The sequence below is a fragment of the Protopterus annectens genome, chromosome 3.part0 (assembly GCF_019279795.1).
Source record: "Protopterus annectens isolate FY-2018-M chromosome 3.part0, PAN1.0, whole genome shotgun sequence".
NCBI lineage: Eukaryota > Metazoa > Chordata > Ceratodontiformes > Protopteridae > Protopterus > Protopterus annectens.
This window is the reverse complement of record NC_056731.1, coordinates 432,381,503-432,401,320: the sequence shown is the minus strand read 5'-3', so window position 1 is coordinate 432,401,320 and position 19,818 is coordinate 432,381,503.

Sequence of the window (19,818 nt, the reverse complement as noted above, 5' to 3'; positions counted from 1 at the left end):
GTGTCAGGAATGTGTATGTGTGGGGGGGGGATGGGTAATGGTATAATCCACAAAGGCAAGACTGTGTTGGATGCACAATAGGTGAACTGGAGGTGTATGAGGGAGCAGCGGGTGAATCAGAAAGAAACACAAAGAACAAGCATACACATCTGCAATACAACCTGACAGGCCATACTGTAGAACACAATCACACAAACATATGAATATTAAAATGTGCGATACACATGTACAGAAACGTCACCGGCACATACCCACAGAATGGTCTGGATGGAACTGGCCCATCCAAATGCAACACACCTGGATGCATAATTGAATACCCATCATCCCCTCCACAGCACACAACCCGTCCCCATACTTGAACATCCACCAAATCCAGCCATACTCAGGCTACTAGCTTGGCGCAGCCATATCTTCACATATTGACCATTACTCATATGTAGTAGGCAGTGTCACCCTAGGCAGTGTCAGGATTGTAAACTATGTATCCCTTACATGTAAAACCCTAACACGTTTTTGTAAATCCAAAAGAATGGACGGTATTTGGCTTGTTCAATTTTTGGATATCCCTCATGGGATAAGTATCCTGTGTAAACATCAGACTTGGTATCACGACACAATGTCCAGTCCTGTAGACATCTGGACACAAGTTGTATGTGCAGTAGTGGTGCACGAGACTGTTCACCCTCTAGACGGTCAAGCAGAACCTACTACCCAGGATCAAACACCTGCCCATGACGCACGTCTCCCCACATGAATAATCGAGAGAATATATTGTACACATTCGCATAGTGGCACTTGGAAATAGGGTGATTAAGGTGCTGACGTGAACAGGGTACCTCCTGACCCACTGTGTGAGGGACAGTCACTGTTTGGGTAGGTGTGTCCTGACCAAGAATGATACAATGGCAAATGTCCTGTGATTGTAGGAAATAACTATGTACCATACTTCATGTAACAGTTGCCTAAAGCAGTTAATTCTGGATATAAAATACGTAAATTGTACAAGAAACAGAATAAGCAACTAAAGTGCTAAAGGAATAGGCTCTCAGCTAGGAAAATACTGAATGTTCAAAACCCTGCACTGACCGTGGGTATGTGTTGGCCTAAACAATCTGGTGTCTCCAGAATATATCCCATCCTGTACATATGAAAATGTGGCAACCCTACCAATGGTCAGAGCATTCACACAATAACTGGCCAGCCTCTTAATCACTCACAAAACCAGTGACCTTTGGAGGAAAGGTGTTGAATGAGAATGACTAATGGCAATAATTAAGAGTAATAGATGCTTTTAACTGCAGAAAATAATTAGAAATACATATGTCTCCAAATCTGTCAATACGTTTCAAGTTAATAGTACTAATATTGTAGAAGTGTCTGTGATTGTCCCTGATTTGTCATTGCCTTGTCCCTGTCACTGTTGAAATTAGTCCCTGAGTATCACAGAGGTCCGTACACATATGCACACCAACCGTTACATTTATTGACAGTACTATTGCATACACGTAGTGAATTCATAAGTGATGTCCAGAATAATATTCATCGCATATATGAATGAATTAAATAGTCAAATGTGAAGGGAAACACCAGTGGAAATACCCCCCCACCCTGTATTATGTAGTGCCAAACTAATAATGTGGTCAGAGGTACCCAAATCCCTGCATCTGTAAACACAGGTAGAATGTTAAAATTGGGACCAACTCTGTCCATGTGCTACATCTGACAGTTCCAGTCACAAGTCGGACAAGCCTAAACCTGGACCAGCACATGAACACCCTGACAATCAAACACACATATGTGCCAGGACTATAAGCGTGGGAGTTCTGAATATCCTTGGAGTGAGTAAACATGCAGCACGGGTCCAGAGCAGTAGGGAATAGGGAATGTCGCATGTGTAGTACTGTGGTTTTCCCAGCAGGAGAATGGATGCCTGCTGTGTAAGTGAAGCGGTGAGGCATATGTTAGGGTAGCTATGAACCATGGGTATACATATAAATGAGGCAGAACACCAATAGTGTAGTGGTTAGAGCATCTGCCTAATGTAAAGGCATTCCTGGTTCAAGTACGACTATAGCACATATCATTTTTTGTGTAATGAATGCCTCTGTGCTGTAAAGCCAACATTTAAACATGTAAAGGTGAACGTGTGTTTCGCATGGGGCCGTTAACCGGATTCCATCAATCAAAGTGGTACTGTCATAATGAATAAGGCACACGTCAGCACAAACAATTGGCGGTAAACATATGTAACTCACAATAAGGAGATGCAAGTGCACCTGCGCTTGTGTAAGCAGCTCCCAGCATAGCAAATGTATGTTGTTTTGTACAGATGTAACTTATATATATATATATATATATATATAGAGAGAGAGAGAGAGAGATATGTGTGTATATAAAATAAAGAAATATATATATATATATATATATATATATATATATAGTGCTGCGGTAGCATTGTCGCCTCACAGTAAGACGCTATCCGGTTCGATTCTCAGCTAGAGCGTCTTCTGCGTGGAGACATGTGTGAATGGGTGTACCTTCGTTGAAGGTTGTGCATCAGGGCTGGTAACTCGGCACGTAAAACTCAACTACCAATCATTAGAAGACCGGAGTTCCGCTGTGGTGACCCCTAACCGGGAAAAGCCGAAAAGACACAACAAAATATATAGAATGAACACCAAAATAAGAAAGCATACACAAGGGTTGTGAAGGGAATCTAGAGCAACTAAGGTATTATATAGTGCTTGCAGCATATGTCAGATAAAGCTGCACAACAGTCAGTAGAGCACCGCTATTCACACCAGAGACAGGGTTATACCAGTGGCCATAATATCATTGAAGTGCTACATCAACATTACACACAGACGGAATGTAGTTCATGTTGTGACCACCTACACTTGTAACCCGCAAAATGTTCGTAATCCATAACACCAGGAAAGGCATGTATGTGCAAATATAAATGGAGGGAGACCCTGTGAATACACAAGGCGGTACAAAATGTGTGTAGGGCCCCAACGTTCTGGAGAGGGCAATGTGTAAAGGTGTGTCATGGCTGTGATATCAGGTGGATAATGGCTGTTACGCATGGAAACTCAACATGGGTGAGCTGGAGAAACTATGGCTTTGCGATTATGGACACAGGAGTGCCAGGGTTGGTTGTGCCGGTTGCAATGGAGCGGCCCATGTAGGTCAACTAGTACATAGGTGCGATTCCCAGCTAGAGTGTCTTCTGCGTGGAGACGTGTGAATGGGCGTACCTTCATTGAAGGTTGTGCGTCAGGGCTGGCATCTCAGCATGTAAAACCTCTCTGCCAATCATTAGCGGACCGGAGTTCTGCTGTGGTGCCCCCTAACCGGGAAAAGCCGAAAGACACAACAATATGCAGACATCAGTATGTTGACGTACATTCTCTGTAACACATGCACTCCATTTATTAACATAAATAATATGAATGTGCACAGAAACAAATACAGTAGCAGGAATAATAGGCTGTGCAGATGAGGAATACGTCAAATGACACTATCACATCACACTTATCAGCGGGACTCCATACATGAACAAAGTGCGACATCTGTCCGCTGTATAATGTGCTGTATACTGATTACAAGTTAACCGGAGTGAAGTGTCAGTGTCATAATGACTAAGGCAATAATATGCTGTTGAAGCAGAGATAAAACCCAATACGCATATGTAAGTGTGTATGTCCGGGAAATGTATTGGTTAAAGGACACACAGATGTATATATAGATATTATATATATATATATATATATATATATATACATATATATGTATATATATATATATATATATATATATATATATATATATACATACACACACACACACACATATACAATATATATATATATATATATATATATATATATATATATATATATATATATATATATAGATATAAATATATATACACATACAACAGTTATTGATATATACGCATATACACACAAAAAAATATATATATGTCATTGTAGATATACACATGTACATAACTAAGTTACTTTACACTAATTACGGGTAACATATGTTCAGACCGGGCTATGTTACTGGGAGGTCCAATAAACAAACATTTACCTCCCACATCACCCAGCTAGGCCAGTCAGACATACAGACAGGCAATAAAGATAAATACACTGCTGCTTTCCAAACCACCGGCAGGAAAGTACCAGTGGGAGAGATCTGCAAGGTCTACACTTTAAACATGGTTAACGGGGTCCCTTGCGGGACACCAAAAATTCACTTTACGTGTGAACCCTTGGTTATCGATGCGAGCAAGATGTAGGTGTACATGGAACAGTAGGTTGTGCAAGTGTAATAACACATGGGTTGACAAAACATACGACATGTGTCCCGAGACGGGGAGAGTGGGCAATGTGTAGGGGTGTGCTCGTACCCCAGCTGCGCTCACAGTAAGTATTTGTCATGAGTGCTGTAGAGGGGTGTCAGGTAGGTGAATCATGGCTATGCAATAATGGGCCTAAGTGTGCAGGTGCTGGTTGGCAGAGATGTAGTAGGCCCACCCAGTGGAAGTAATTAATATTCCTTTGTGGGCATAGCAGATGCCTATACCTCCCAAACCTGAAGAGCACATCTACTGGATAGTCTGTAAACCATTGAGGGAACACGTAGGGACTATATCAGTGCCGTGTACCCGATTAGCATGAACGTCCATATTTATGAATCAGAATGTAACAAAGTCCAACTAAACACTTCCAGAACTAGTGATATTAGGTGGACAGGTGGCGGAATACAGGGAATAACTGATGACAACATGTATGAGTCATAAACAGCATGTACCTTGACAAACATGAATGAATACATATGCCCTGTGACTATCAATGTGTCTGGTTAATAGAACCAATCATCTAAATGTGTCCCTCAGGGTGTTATGCAGTGTCCCTGATACAGTGTTCATTCTCCCCAATTGGTATGTGAGGTCTGCTAGTGACAGAAAGTGCATATTCTGCTGATCACCTTAGGTAGATGATAGCATAATAGATTTGGATTACCACCTGTTCACCTCTGTGAGGGGACACACCACTCTGGGCAGTTGTGTCCTGCAAAATGAATGTTATGGCACATGGCCTGTGATTTCGGGAAAGGAAATCATATATTGTGTGTAGTGGTGTCATAAAATGATTTTGTTGTATTAGAAACAGCTACATATTACAGGAAACAGTATTAGCAACTATAATGCTACAAGAATAACCTTAACGTATGCAAACCGGTGACGTAGTCAGTTTACTACTGACTGTGGGTATGTGTTGCCTTGCCAAATGTGACAGCTCTACATATAGGTCTTATAAGGCTGCCACCATTCCGAATGGCCAAAGTGGGACCTGCTCTGTAGAAATGTCAGACATACCAGGGCAGAACATACCTACAGCCATGCATAGTACAGAAATATACATATTAGCACAAATCAAAGCTTAGTCTAGCAGCAGTCAAGTTGCTTATGCTACTTCACATAACATATTGACGTGTCATGTATACAATAACCATTACATGCAACTATTACAGACATGTAGAATGTAATAATGTCCTCTAATCAGGACAGTTGCAATGGTTAGAGTATTTTTGCATGACACATATGCCTAATGAGGAACTGTCCCATGCAAAGTGGGAAAGGTGTTACTTCTAGAGTCTCACGTCGTCCAATCTAAAAGGTGGAAAACCTACAATAGGTATTCGGTAGCATGACCCGGTAGAGAGATGTGTTTCCCAAAAAACATTTACATGTCAGCATTGCAGAGTATCGGTTCCCATGTATCAGTCAGATGGGAGCAGATTGTATGAGGAACATGCATATAATATGATTATGTGACTGGACAGGCCGCCGAGTCCGTACAATCGAACGCCTGCCATCGCCTAATGGCTAGACACACCTGATACTGTAATCATGTAGTCCGATGTAACAGGCATCACAAGGGATTGTGCCCACCCAGCGTGAGTGACAAATGTAAGCACAAATGTTGGTGCACGTGCAAGTGAGTGAGCGAGCGTGTGTAAGCGTGTTTATCTACCAGTATGCCAGTATTGCACTGTTAAAGAAATGTGGAGTCTAAACAAGTATAAGGAGCTGTAACCAGAAGTCAGCAGTGCTTAAAACCATGCAAACCCATGCACAACCGCTCCCACCTGCTGGAATGTGTCTTACCCACTCGGTATCCAAAGGCGTCGTTTTGGCCGCAAACAAAGAACCGTCCTTTGCACATGTTGGTAGCAATACCCTGCACACACAGCTCATGTGAATTACCAAAACACCACGCATATGTACAGACTATAGACAGTACCACACACATACCATACAGCACAGTCATCCAACAGTATAGCAATGTACTGGCAGATATGGAAAACAAACTGAAATAAAGAAGTAAACCAACGACCCACAGGTTGCTTCACCGCAATTCTCAATGCCAGTCCAGAAAATGTTTTAAATAAATGTTTTAAATAAATCCACTTCAGAATGAATGAATACAAAGGTAGTAGTTTTAATTAATTAATTTAATTAATTAATTAAAACTACTACCTTTGTATTCATTCATTCTGAAGTGGATTTATTTAAAACATTTATTTAAAACATTTTCTGGTCGTTAATGTACTGGCAGATATGGCTGGACTACTGGTGTTTGCAGACCTGGCCATCCTGTGTTTCAGTGTGTGAGCATGCCCAGTATGACTGTTACGCATGTTGTCGACTGACATTACCGTCATACCTTCATGTGTTTGAGGATGCCAAGTATGGTCAACTGGATTGCATGTGTCACATGTCCAGATAGTCAGTACTGTGGTGCCGACCCCTGCATTGTACACCGACAGGTGGCATGCTTTGTCTGCAGGGTAGCTAATGGTCATGTGGCATTGACTGTTGCTACATTTCTTCACAGCGTGGGGGGACATCCAACTGCATCCACAGTCCTACACAGCACCGGGGGTGGCGCACATGACTCTCACATGTGTACATTGGAAGGGGGGCACAGCTGACAGTTGTACACATTTGCTACTACTGTACTGGTATGCCAGGTACTCCATTTCAGTGTGTGGACCTACCTAAATTGCTGGTTGGAGGCATAACAGTGTATGTCAGATCCTAGCTTTAATTACCAGCATAGTGGGTTCAGACATCCTAGCCTTCACAACCTACATCCAACTGCCTGGCCTGCTGTAGTCTATGTGTGTGTCTGTGGGGGTTGGGGTCATTCATTGGGCATATCCAGAGGCCATTGTATAGCATTTGTCTGTATTGGTCTACACCTGTCCAGCTGTATGAGACTTGTGTGGGCTGTATGGACACACATGATGTTCAACCCATAACCTGCAGTGGGGTAGGACACCCTGTGTACTACTGGCTACTATTGTGACCCCGGTATGTGCTACAGATGTCATGGATGTGTACTGTCTGCTGCCCTAACAGTCGGCCACCAAATTCCCTTGTATGCTCACATCCATACCATAGCAACGGGTAAATACACATTCTAATACAACTACCAATTGGTAGGTTGATTGACTTACCTTGGGGGTGTTCCAGACCTGAGGATGGTGCTGGAGGGCTTCCTATGTCAGATGCACACAGTGCACTTCCTATACATGGCTGAGCACAGGTAGTGTCATGCGTGGCATCCATTGTACTGTCTGTGCGAGTCAGAGAGGGTGAAATCCCTGGGTACCTACTGTGTCAGTGCATATGCCATGTGTTGCCTCTTTGCCAAGGGAAGGTCATACTGTACACGGCCCTTTTGCCTACTGGGCCCATCTTAGGTAGTTCCTCCTCCATGTCACACTGTCCCTGTACAGGCCTTGGCATTGATGGGGGGCTGTGTGGCCCTGCCCCATGCTGTTCCTCCTGCAACTGTTACCGCAGGATCAGATTGTGTAGCATAGCACATACCATAAGAATTTGGGTGCATGTAGCTGGTGAATACTGCAGGGCTCCACCGGATGTGTCCAGACACCAGAACCGTGACCTGAGCATCCCAAACACATGCTCAATTATATGTCTTGCCTGTGCGTCTGCCTCATTATGGTGTGGTTGTTCAGGTGTGTGTGCATTGCTGATGGGTGTCATTGGCCACGACTCCAGTGGTTACCCAGCATCCCCCACTAGGAGACTGCAGGGGATGTCCATATTGGCAAAGGTGTGGTACAGTTGCATCAGATGCCATATATCGGAATCGTCATAGCTTCCAGGGCAGACAGCACACACATTCAGTTTAATGCCCTGGCCATTGCATATGGCCTAGCTGTTGGAGGGTATGCCCCTGCAGTTAATGTAGGCCCTACCCCGCTCAACGGGTGGTGCTTTGATGCATATGTGCATGCAGGCTATAGCACCCAGTACCCCAGGGTAGTCAGCCATTTGGTGGAAGAGACGCATATTGCTGGTCAACAAACCAAGTGTGTTGAGGACATGTACGTGCTCACTGGCATGTGGTGACATGGCGCCTGTGAACTGGTGCAATACTCTGGATGCAGATGCCTGTGAGATCCCCATGATATCCCCAGTTGTGCTTTGGGAGGTACCTGTGGCTAGTATTCCTAGGCCAACACGTACAGTGGTATCCACTGGGATGGGTTTCCGTTGGCCTGTTCAATGTGACAGGTGTGGCTGGCACAGCTCAACAAGCTGCTGTAGGAGGTCTCTGTCAACCCCATAGCGCTCCACTATCTCCAGCTCATGTAGCCCCTGGTAAGTTACCCTGGGTCTGTAAAGTCTTATGTCACCTCACTAAGGGTTGTTCAGCAGCATACACATCCTCACCACCCTCAGCCTCCTGCACATGTTGGTCTATGTTGCCTGCTGCAGCCCTTCTCATTTGGTTGGACTGTGTTGAGAAATGTCCCCGCATGTATACACCTGTGGTGTAGAGTGTGGAAGAAACCTGTGTGTATGGTGCTTGCTCACATTACTGTACTGTTCTGGGGTGGGCTGGCCATGTAATCTGCTGATTGTGATGATTATCACCTGTTTGTGCAGCCTGTTCACCATGACTACTCCACTACTGCTGTTGTCCCTCCCAATTTCACCAGGCAGGTATAGACACACCCCTAGCTAAGGTGTGCTAAGGCAGGAGCAATCCCGAGGCACAGGTCTCCAATGTACGTACAGTATGCCTGACCCCCCTCCCATGCTTTCACCTATATTCGAGCCCTGCACCCGACTATCTGCACACATACACTCCTGGGATCTGCATCACACACTGGGGATAAACAGGATTCACTATTGTCAACCTCATTTGCATAGTATAGTCTTCTAATGCATAGTTATATGACCCATACTGACCCTCCAAATGAATAACCACTGCTTACTGTCACTCAGATCCGTACACACCTGGTTAAAGGTGCCTTGCTATCACCGTATTCGATGTCCCTTGGTCTTCCTAGCAACAAAATAACAGTATCTACCCAACTAGAACCCAGGACCCTGCACACCACAGATGATGTGCTTTACCACTACACCATGGCAGATATACATACATCCAAGGTGATCATGCACAGATCATCCAGCACAAACATTCAATAGTGCTAATGTCCACATAAATATATGTATATATCTATGTCTGTCTATCTATATATATATCTATGTATATATATATATATATATATATATATATATATATATATATATATATATATACATACATACACACACACACATATACATATACACACACATATGTAGATATTGCATTTATATCAAAACAGCAGACCACATGACACCAAAGCATTAGACAAGAATGAAAAGGAAACCACATGTGCCTCCTGCATTATGTACTGGTGTTACTATCAAGGCAAGTGTGTTTCATTGCATCACATGGGTCAGACTGTATTAAGGGTAAGAGTAGGGCTGCTGACATTTACTCACCAGACCTACTGGCGAATGTATGTGTTGACAATCCAGTGTCTTGGGCGATTATGAGATTTGTGGGCACTATATAGGAAAGCAACAAAACATACAAGCATCCTGAAGCTAGCCACCCACAGATACCAACACATAAGGTATGACTGCCAAACACGCACACCTGTTATGCCTTGGAATCGAGCACCTACCTGCCTATTCTATCACACTACAGCATTATGTAGCTAGAGAACGCGCTACTGAGATTACTGGATCACTGCACTCCCATAGGTATACTTCTAGGTGGGTGACATCATCAGCAAAGGCAAAGACGCCGATAGGGATTGTATGGAGAGTGAGCAGTCTAAAAGCATCACTCTGTTCCCAGGAAGCTGGAAGCACACACACACAGCAGGGCTGGGATTAGAACATACACCTGACTACCTTATCACACTACAGCATTACGCAGTTACAGAATGCACTACCGAGATTACTAGATTGCAGCACTCCCAGAGGCATACTTCTAGGTGGGTGACATCATCAGCAAAGGCAAAGACACCAATAGGGATTGTATGGAGAGTGAGCAGTCTAAAAGCATTACTCTGTTCCCAGGCAGCTGAAAACACACACATGGCAGGGCTGGGATTAGAACATAGACCTAACTACCTTATCACACTACAACATTACTCAGTTACAGGACACTCTATCGAGATTACTAAATCACAGCATTCCCAGAGGCATACTTCTAGGTGGGTGACGTCATCAGCAAAGGCAAAGACGCCGATAGGGATTGTATGGAGAGTGAGCAGTCTAAAAGCATTACTCTGTTCCCAGGCGGCTGGAAACACACATGTACATGGCAGGGTTGTGATTAGAACATAGACCTCACTACCTTATCATACTACAACATTACACAGTTACAGAACATGCTACCGAGATTACCGGATCACAGCACTCCCAGAGGCATACTTCTAGGTGGGTGACATCATCAGCAAAGGCAAAGACGCCGATAGGGATTGTATGGAGAGTGAGCTGTCTAAAAGCATTACTCTGTCCCCAGGCAGCTGGAAACACACACACACTCACACGGCAGGGATGAGATTAGAACATAGACCTGACTACCTTATCACACTACAGCATTACACAGTTACAGAATGCACTACCAAGAGTACTGGATCACAGCACTCCCAGAGGCATACTTCTAGGTGGGTGACATCATCAGCAAAGGCAAAGATGCCGATAGGGATTGTATGGAGTGTGATCAGTCTAAAAGCATATTACTGTCCCAAGGCAGATGGAGACAAACACACAACAGTGGTGTGAGCAGGACAGCTGGCTATCTACGGAGCACTATTACAACACTACATAGATACTAGATGCGCCACAGACAGTACACCTTTCAAGGCAGTCAATATGACCTTCTAGGAATGCAGACATCGACATGGATGCTGGCAGTTATGGTGTACATACCTGTGAACCAGTGTGTTAAATGTAGGAATTCATCCTGATGTGGGGTATGGCCATCTGTTGCCTGGATGACCACTATCATTATACAGGATAACAGTGGTCATGCCCATACACAGAGGCACACAACTGACACAAGGTGTCACTGGGCATGCTCACACACTTAGTAGCACACGTCAGTTCGGAATACACTATGTGTCCATCTACACAATGGCGTACTGGGCATGCTCACACACTTAGTAGCGAAGGGCTGTCATGTATGCACACAGATTCTAAACACGGAAGGGCGCAGCGTATCGATAGTCATCATTGTTAGCATGAACGCTGCACTACATATGTCTGACACTGGTCTTCTACACAACATCTGCTGCTGTCCATCACCTTAGCTGTACCAGTCTAAACCTGGCACACTAATACCACCCATGGTGTTGTCCTGGCAGGAGTGGGTACTTTGCACATGTAGTACCATACATAGACGAAGAACCTGAGACCAGGTAAATACCCTGACACCTACAGGACAACTGCATTGTATGTGCATGCTAAATAGTGCTAGATGTGTAGCGTTTGTAATCATAGCTGCCAATCTAGATCCAACAATGGGGAATACTGACATCTGTGCAGTGAGGAACACCTGGCATAAGGCTCAGTTGCGCACAATAGCACTAACACTGTATATCACAAATACAGACATGTGGGCCATAAGACCGTTATGGACCGCTCCAGGTGTTAGTGTCCCCACATATATCAAGGCCACTCACATGTACTGACCAGTACACTCTCAAAAGCCATCACAGATGTGTCAAGTGCAGATCACAGTGGTAAATGCTGCACTCTAGTATGTAGCCCTCACACATCACCATGTCCTTGGACCAGGAACACACATCCATACATTAGTACAACACCATGTTACTCATGACCAGTGGACTGTACCTAGCTCTACAGCAACTGTGCAGACTACCCATGTACTAACAGGGTTCCATCATGTGTTATGCAATGCACTGATGCCACTATTCATAACCAGGTTGGCTGTACACATAATAGGGGCCCTGGGTCTTATACAGCTGTAAGCAGTGATATGTACATGCCCCACACACACACAACACATATGTACATAGCATAGCTATTGCTGTCCTTTGTGCAGACATGTGGTTACAGCGATTACACGCATGCACATGGAAGGTAGGTCCATGGCTGTTGAATGCTAACAGTACATAAGGTAGCAATGTTGACTGAGTTAACATTCCCTCTGTACTGGTTACCCATGACAACTATCATATCATACAACAGTCCATGTGTCATGTATGTCATCACACATGTTCACCAATTGCAATGCATACAAACATGGCTACATGACAGGAATGTAGGACCTATACACATGTACATGTAGTGGTGTGCATTCAGCTACCATGCATGAGCAGTAGCTGATGTTTGCAGTTCATCTGTGTCTTACTGCAACATGCAGTTGCAATGCAGCCCCATCATTGACACCTGTATATGGTGAAATACTGACAGTACGGTAAGATGTACATCAGGTATGGATGGATGTGTGTACATAAAGTGGTGGGCCACCTTTGCAGATGGATGTTTGCTGAAGACAGCTCACAGGTGTGTCACAAGCCGTCCTACCATAACATGTGCAAACAGTAAGCTATGTTTCTGGTAATTGAAGGTGAAGACATACAACCTACACAGCGGTCAGGGTGTCACTGACTGTAAATCACTTGACACCTGTAACACTTAAGTCCTCCCGTGTGCATATAGCAGCACAATTGCCGAAGGTAGCATTGGAATACATTGTAATGCGGGCAATACTTCTGCATGTCTGTCAGACGTATCATAAGATAGCAGGTGTTTGATTCACAGTACTGCCATGTGTGTTTGCTTGTGTGACCATATATGCCATGTATGGTGGGGAATACATCCCAATTGTTACACACCCCTGTACACTGTTGTAGAGATCTGTACATACTGCAGTGTAGAAAGCAAGACATAGGCAGGGGTGGTGTGTGTATCACACAAATGTTAGCTATCTGTATGTGCATGACATTTGTGGACTCCAGTGTGTGTATGTGTATGTATGTATGGCTGTCTGGTGCATGGAGTGAGGCTGTATGCCACCACTGAGAACAGATAGGGCCCCTAACCCCTCAAGGTGATGCAATCTACTAACCTGTTGATGCCGTCAGTCTTAGGCATTACTGAATACCTGTACATGTTCATTCTCTGTGTCGCATCATGTGGGTGCACAGTACTGTAATGGTGATTACCACATAGGCAGGAATCCTCACCTCAACACTATCAAGTGTGTGTTATAGTGTCATTGACCCCGTGAGTGTGGGTGTGTTACTGTGTGTGTCTGTGTATGTCTGTGTGTGTTCTCATCCTGTAATGTGAAAGTGTATTACTGCTCACAGTGAGTCCTCATGCTATCAACTGGCCCCTACCCTTGACATCAGCTAGACTGCTGTGTAAACCCCCGCACCATGTAGCTGTACCTGTGATGTCACCCGGTATGGATGTCACGTCTCTAGCCACTGTAGCCTAGTACACAACTCACATGCTCCTGGATCAGTAGATTGTTGAGATCTATGGAATGTCAGCCTTTCTAACAGTGAGGTTGAGGCTACGTATAGCATGCTGGTATTGCCATCCATGCCTGTGAGTACTCCACATTTACATATGTGAAACTGCAAACACTGGTACTTAATGGCACATGCAATTAGACCTTAAGGAGGGAAGCAGGTCATCATTACCAACATGCTGTTACTGTTGTTACCAAGACACATACTGTGAACATAAAACAATGCATTCTAACTGCAAACACTGTTACATAATGGCACATGCAATCAGACCTTAAGGAGGGATGCAGGGCATCATTACCAACATGAAGTTACTGTTGTTACCAAGGCACATACTGTGAACATAAAACAATGCATTTTAATCCTGTACTACATGGTATGTCTGCTGTGTGTCAACAGTACACAACAATTGTAATATACACCTATCTCACTATTATGTTCACCCTGTGCGTCAGACCATATGAGCATGTCCCTGAACCGATGGAGTGGAAGACAGGGATGCAGCACAGGTATCATCATATGCACAGGGTGATAATGTTTGCCAGGGTCCTAGGCTGCACCAGTGGATGACATCATGTGTGTGGGTTAGGGCCTGTGATCTAATTGGACATGTGTGGTTATTATGCATGTGGGTGTTGCGGTGCCCTACAGATGTTTCTGGTGTGTGTGTGTATGTGTGCACACAGTTCTGCCATGTATCCGGCCTACACAGGGGTATTATTGACAGCTCCAGATTGTACAGACCAGGATTTACAGCTCACTGTGTCTGGCCATGGCCACGTGACCTGTGCCTGCCAGGGGTTGCACAGGCACTACCAGACAGAGGTACAGATTGGGTACTGTCCAATGACACATGTCCACTGGAACTGTGTCCCCGCTGGGACCATCCAGGGCCACGTCCATGTGGCCTGCTGTGTCCTGGTGTGGACAGCGCAGCACCAGCTGCACTGCTGCTGCTACCGGCACTATGGGAGCAGGCATGTGAGGTAGCTCGTTCGCGTAGACCTGCACCAGGTGGTGTAGCTGGCTTATGTCCACGTGGCCTATGCCTTACTCCTACCAGATGTTCCAGCACAGACAGCTCATGCTCACAGATTGCCATGCCACAGTCAAGGATTCCAACCATGTCACCCAATTACCTGTCCAAAACGTCAGCAATCTGCTGTTGAGCATTTGCCAATGCCTGGATGTTTTCGTTTAAAGAACGGATAGCAGCCCTCTGAAACCTCTGCCCTTCTCTGTTCTGCCATTCAGCATGTGCCTGTGCCACCATTACAGTCTGAAACATGTGTCTGGTGACACCAGCTGCTGCGCTCTGTCGTGCAGGTGCATGTCGGGCAGAGGTCCTCCTACGAGCAGCACTGGCCACATGCCTGTGTGGCACATCTGCAGTCATTTCACTGACACCATGGTGTGAAGACACACCTTCTGTAGCCACCACATGTTCCTGTTCCAAGCTAACACACAGTAACTGTCCTTCCTCTATGGCCACTGGTGATGGGGTATGTGTTGGCATGAGAACTGTGTGCGGGGAAGAGGGGGATATAGGTGGGATGGCAACCAAAGGCACATATTCAGCCCCTGACAACCCTGCCTGTACCTCAAGCATATGTTCATCACTGCTAGAGTCTGTGGGGATACTAACATCAGATGGACCGCAGGAGGGCAACACACCTACATCACCTGTGAAGACAAACAAAGATTACATTACAATAAAGACACACACATAGACACACACACAGACACACACAGCCAACCATGCATGTGATATGACAGAAGGCATGCAGCATGCATGTGATACAGCAGACGGCATGCAGCTCAGACATTACTAGTGTTAGTTAGATTACATCCCTGGGTTGCACACAACAGCAAGTGTGTGTCATAGCAGAAGCCATGCATTTCACACAATCATGGTAGTAAGCATGCATCCCTGTGATGCACCATGTGGACCAGCACAGGTTAACAGTACACATGGCTGATGTGAGGCATATGTCCTTGACATTAACATGTAGTATGACATGTAATCTGCTGATGTGTGCAGTGACATGCATACATGTTTGACACAGTGGTGTCCTGACACATGTACAGCAGTGTAATGGTGTTTGCTTACAGAGAGGTTCCCTGTCCACACCAGGACACAGCACGCCACATGGACGTGGCCCTGGATGGTCCCAGTGTTGTCTGTATGTCCTAAAGATAGAATGCAGTTTTAGCAGATGTTCATGACCATTGAGGGTAGTATGAGGCATCTATATTGCTATACAGTGTGAAGTGCAGACACAGTGCCATTGCATGGAATTGTGAGGCGTCTCTATTGCTATACAGTGTGGAATACACATACAGTGCATAGCCATGACTGGGTGCATACACAATACATACATACATACTGTGGATTGTGACCCACGTCGCTGAGGTTTATACACATTAAACCATGCTGTGTCATGTGTGACAGGTCACCAAAAGACATACGGATGACACCCCTGCACAACTGCTAACATTTCTTAGCTGCCTGGCAACCATGTCCACACATGGCAGACTGGTCAATACACCATGTCCCACATGACATTTATGTACCATACACACGAGGTGCACAGCTGACAGTAATGTCCAACAGCAGCAAGGGAAATGTACGGTATCTCTGGCCTGATGTGGTGTCTGTGTATGTATGTGGAAGCTGTACAGGTGACTACTTCCATGCTGTGACACAGTCATGATGTTCAATACATCTTATGTGGTCGAATTAAGTGACACCTCCAAAAGCTGTGCACAGGCTGTTAGGATGTCCAGTGTTCCACGTCTACTATATAACCATTCAACAAAGGCTATAGTTGGACCATGTGTAGACAATGTGGAACAGGGTGTACACACATACACATCACAACTACTGTGTGTTACTACATGTCTCCGGCCATCCTCCATGGCCATGTGTGAACATGTGTTGGCCAGATGTGTGTGATGGCCATCTATGTCACACATCTGTGTTGTCCCATATGACATATACCCATAGATGTCAGATACTCCAGTGTCCACAGGGTTATATAGATAAAGGGTTGTATGTTTGGTATGTGGGGTATGTTTTATGGGATAGTGTGACAATGTTGCAGCCGGACCATTCCATGTCTGGGACACGTCAGATGGCACATCACAATGTCTGCACTCATTGCAGGGGCACATTCCACAATGGTGAATCATGTGGGCTGCCCATACCCCAGCTCACTGTGTAGTACTGTTTGCGTACCCCACATGTATTGTTCTGATGTATAGTACATATTCCTACATTGAACAATGCCTCCACCGTTGTATGCACAGCTGTCCACACATCTAGCAATGACAGTTACTGTGGTTTCATGTTGGTGTTTCATTTGGTTTGTATATCTTGCACATGGGTAGCCAGTGTGATTGATGAAAGCTGCGACCTGTATATCGTGACTGGACCATACATTATGTGTACATGTGTTAACTGGCCGCATGGCGAATAGATCTGTGCATTCACATGCCTGATACTGATAACTGTCTCACCTGCAATGGCCTGCTGTCTCTGCGGCATGACAGAGGTACCTGTATAGGGGTGACACAGCAGTTTGATCATTATCCATGACTGTATGACAGCTACAGGGTGCACTGTGCATGTTAACACATTCGCCAGTACAATACCATATACTATGGAGTACGCCCATGTGTGCATACATAGGGTAGCATACTATAGTATGTGGCATGTGTGCAAACATACCTTGCATATGATGTTACATTACATAGTGTACAGTGACACATGTGACTAAATGGGATATAATATTTATATGTGCAGTAGTGACTTACCAGGCAACTCCAGGCTCTGTGGTTGGGAGACACCCACCTCCATGATGGCAGCTAGAGTTTGTGGATGCTGTTCTGATGGGGTCCCCAGGCTGGCCAGTAGCTCCTCGGTAGGTGTGAGTGGGGGCTGGGTTGGTGGCCCACCACCTGTTCTACCTTGTTTCTTGGTGATTGCATTGGCATGCTGTTTTGCATGTCGGATCAGGTCTGTGCAGTGTCTGCGCACCTGCTGGTAGGTGCGGTTATGGCCACCCACATCTTTAACCCTCCTGCGAAGTTCCTGCCACAGGTCATCACGCTGCTGGGCATGCTGTGGCACATGGCTGAACAGTACTTCATAGTTATCCTGGAGGTATGGTATGAGGGCATCATCCTCCAAGCGGCTATATGCCGGCAGTCGTGATTGAGGCATTATCTGCAAGACATAATGATGGAGACAGGTCACAGCATCTCAGAGATGCACAGAGATACAGATACACAAACATGTGTATTACATTTAGTACTTATGAACAGTTGTCTTTGCAAATTCTCATGACACTGACACGACTGACATGTTTGTTTCACACACATGTAACACCCGATGGGGATTGGATATTATCACCATATATGTGTGTCACCTCATTACATTGCTCATACTCCATGTGAAGGCTGTCTTGATGTGAGCATGTCTGTTTGCCTGTTCTGGTGTTCTTACTTATCAGCACATGCCTGGATGTGTGCACATCAATGCTGTTGACCTTGATGCTGTGTATATGTCACATATCATCACATACACTGCCTTAATGGACATGGGCAGTGACAATGCAGACATGCACACGGAAACCTTTACATGCATGTGTTTTGCCATATACATCTACATGGCACTGTACAGCAGTTCAACATCCTGCCACGTATCGCCTGTGTTGCACATGTGATACACATGGGACAATGGCTAGCCGGATGGTATTCGCAGGGATGGTTATCAACTATAGCATGTACTGCCAAGATCATGTAGTAGTGTGTATGTCCTGGGCCATGTATGGGCATAGGATGTAAGGTTTTCTAGCTGTATCCGACAGCCATGTTCCCACTGACAGGTGAATCAGTGCCACATTTCTGATCCAGACAGTTAATGATACATCTACCATGCGGTCATCGCACCATGTATGACAGAGATGACAAGTGCAGCTTTGCTGGACAGGGTTGCATGGTATGGCAGGAGTATGTCACATGCATGGCACAGGGATCTGTCCAGCATGTGGCGACCCTTGTACTAGGAAGGTGGCCGTCAATGATGTATGTTTTTCAGATCAGGATATGTACGTGTAGCATGTCCAACATCACAGTGTTGCACATGTCTTTATGCAGGGTAGGCAGCATGCTGCATAGTGGAGATGAGGATCGTGAAGGCTGGTGTCACCCATCCAAGCATGGCCAATACCCCTTAAAGGTGATATGTGATCCGATATTGGTCACTTGAGTGCTGAGTATGGCTGTCCAATGATCTCCATGCTCATGGATGGCACCCTGTCATGACTTGGGTTGCCTCTTATGACTACCTAATAGGCCTGGTGATGTCACTAGCTCAGGTAGGTAAAGTGCACAGCACCATCCCTTACACACAGTGTCCATAATGTTGACCACTGCCTAGGTGGTAGTTAATGGGTACAGGGTTATTAACATAGCGGTGACAATGCAATAAGCAGCTGTCAGATTGTGCACATATGTCACGCACCTCACCCACAAAGCCCATTCTGTATGTTGTCCACAACACTGAGTCAGCTATTGCTCCTAGGTCATGGCCATTCACATACTCACATATGCAGATGCCTCCCATTTGTCTGTGTGGTATGGGCTACAATGACGGGGGAGTACAAAACATTAACCCTGTTTTACTGTAGCTGCCACTGGTGTGATATGCACATGTCACTCAGACACCTTTTGTACTGTTGCTTCTGTGAACAGGCCACTGGTAGAGCACTCCTGTGATGTACGAAGGTACATGTAGTATACTGAGTATAGGTGGAACACAGTATGGGTGATGATGTCCTATGACCTGTCACAGGTATGCTATGCAGTGTGAATTCATCCATACTGTCATCTACATCTGTACTGCTATCAACATCT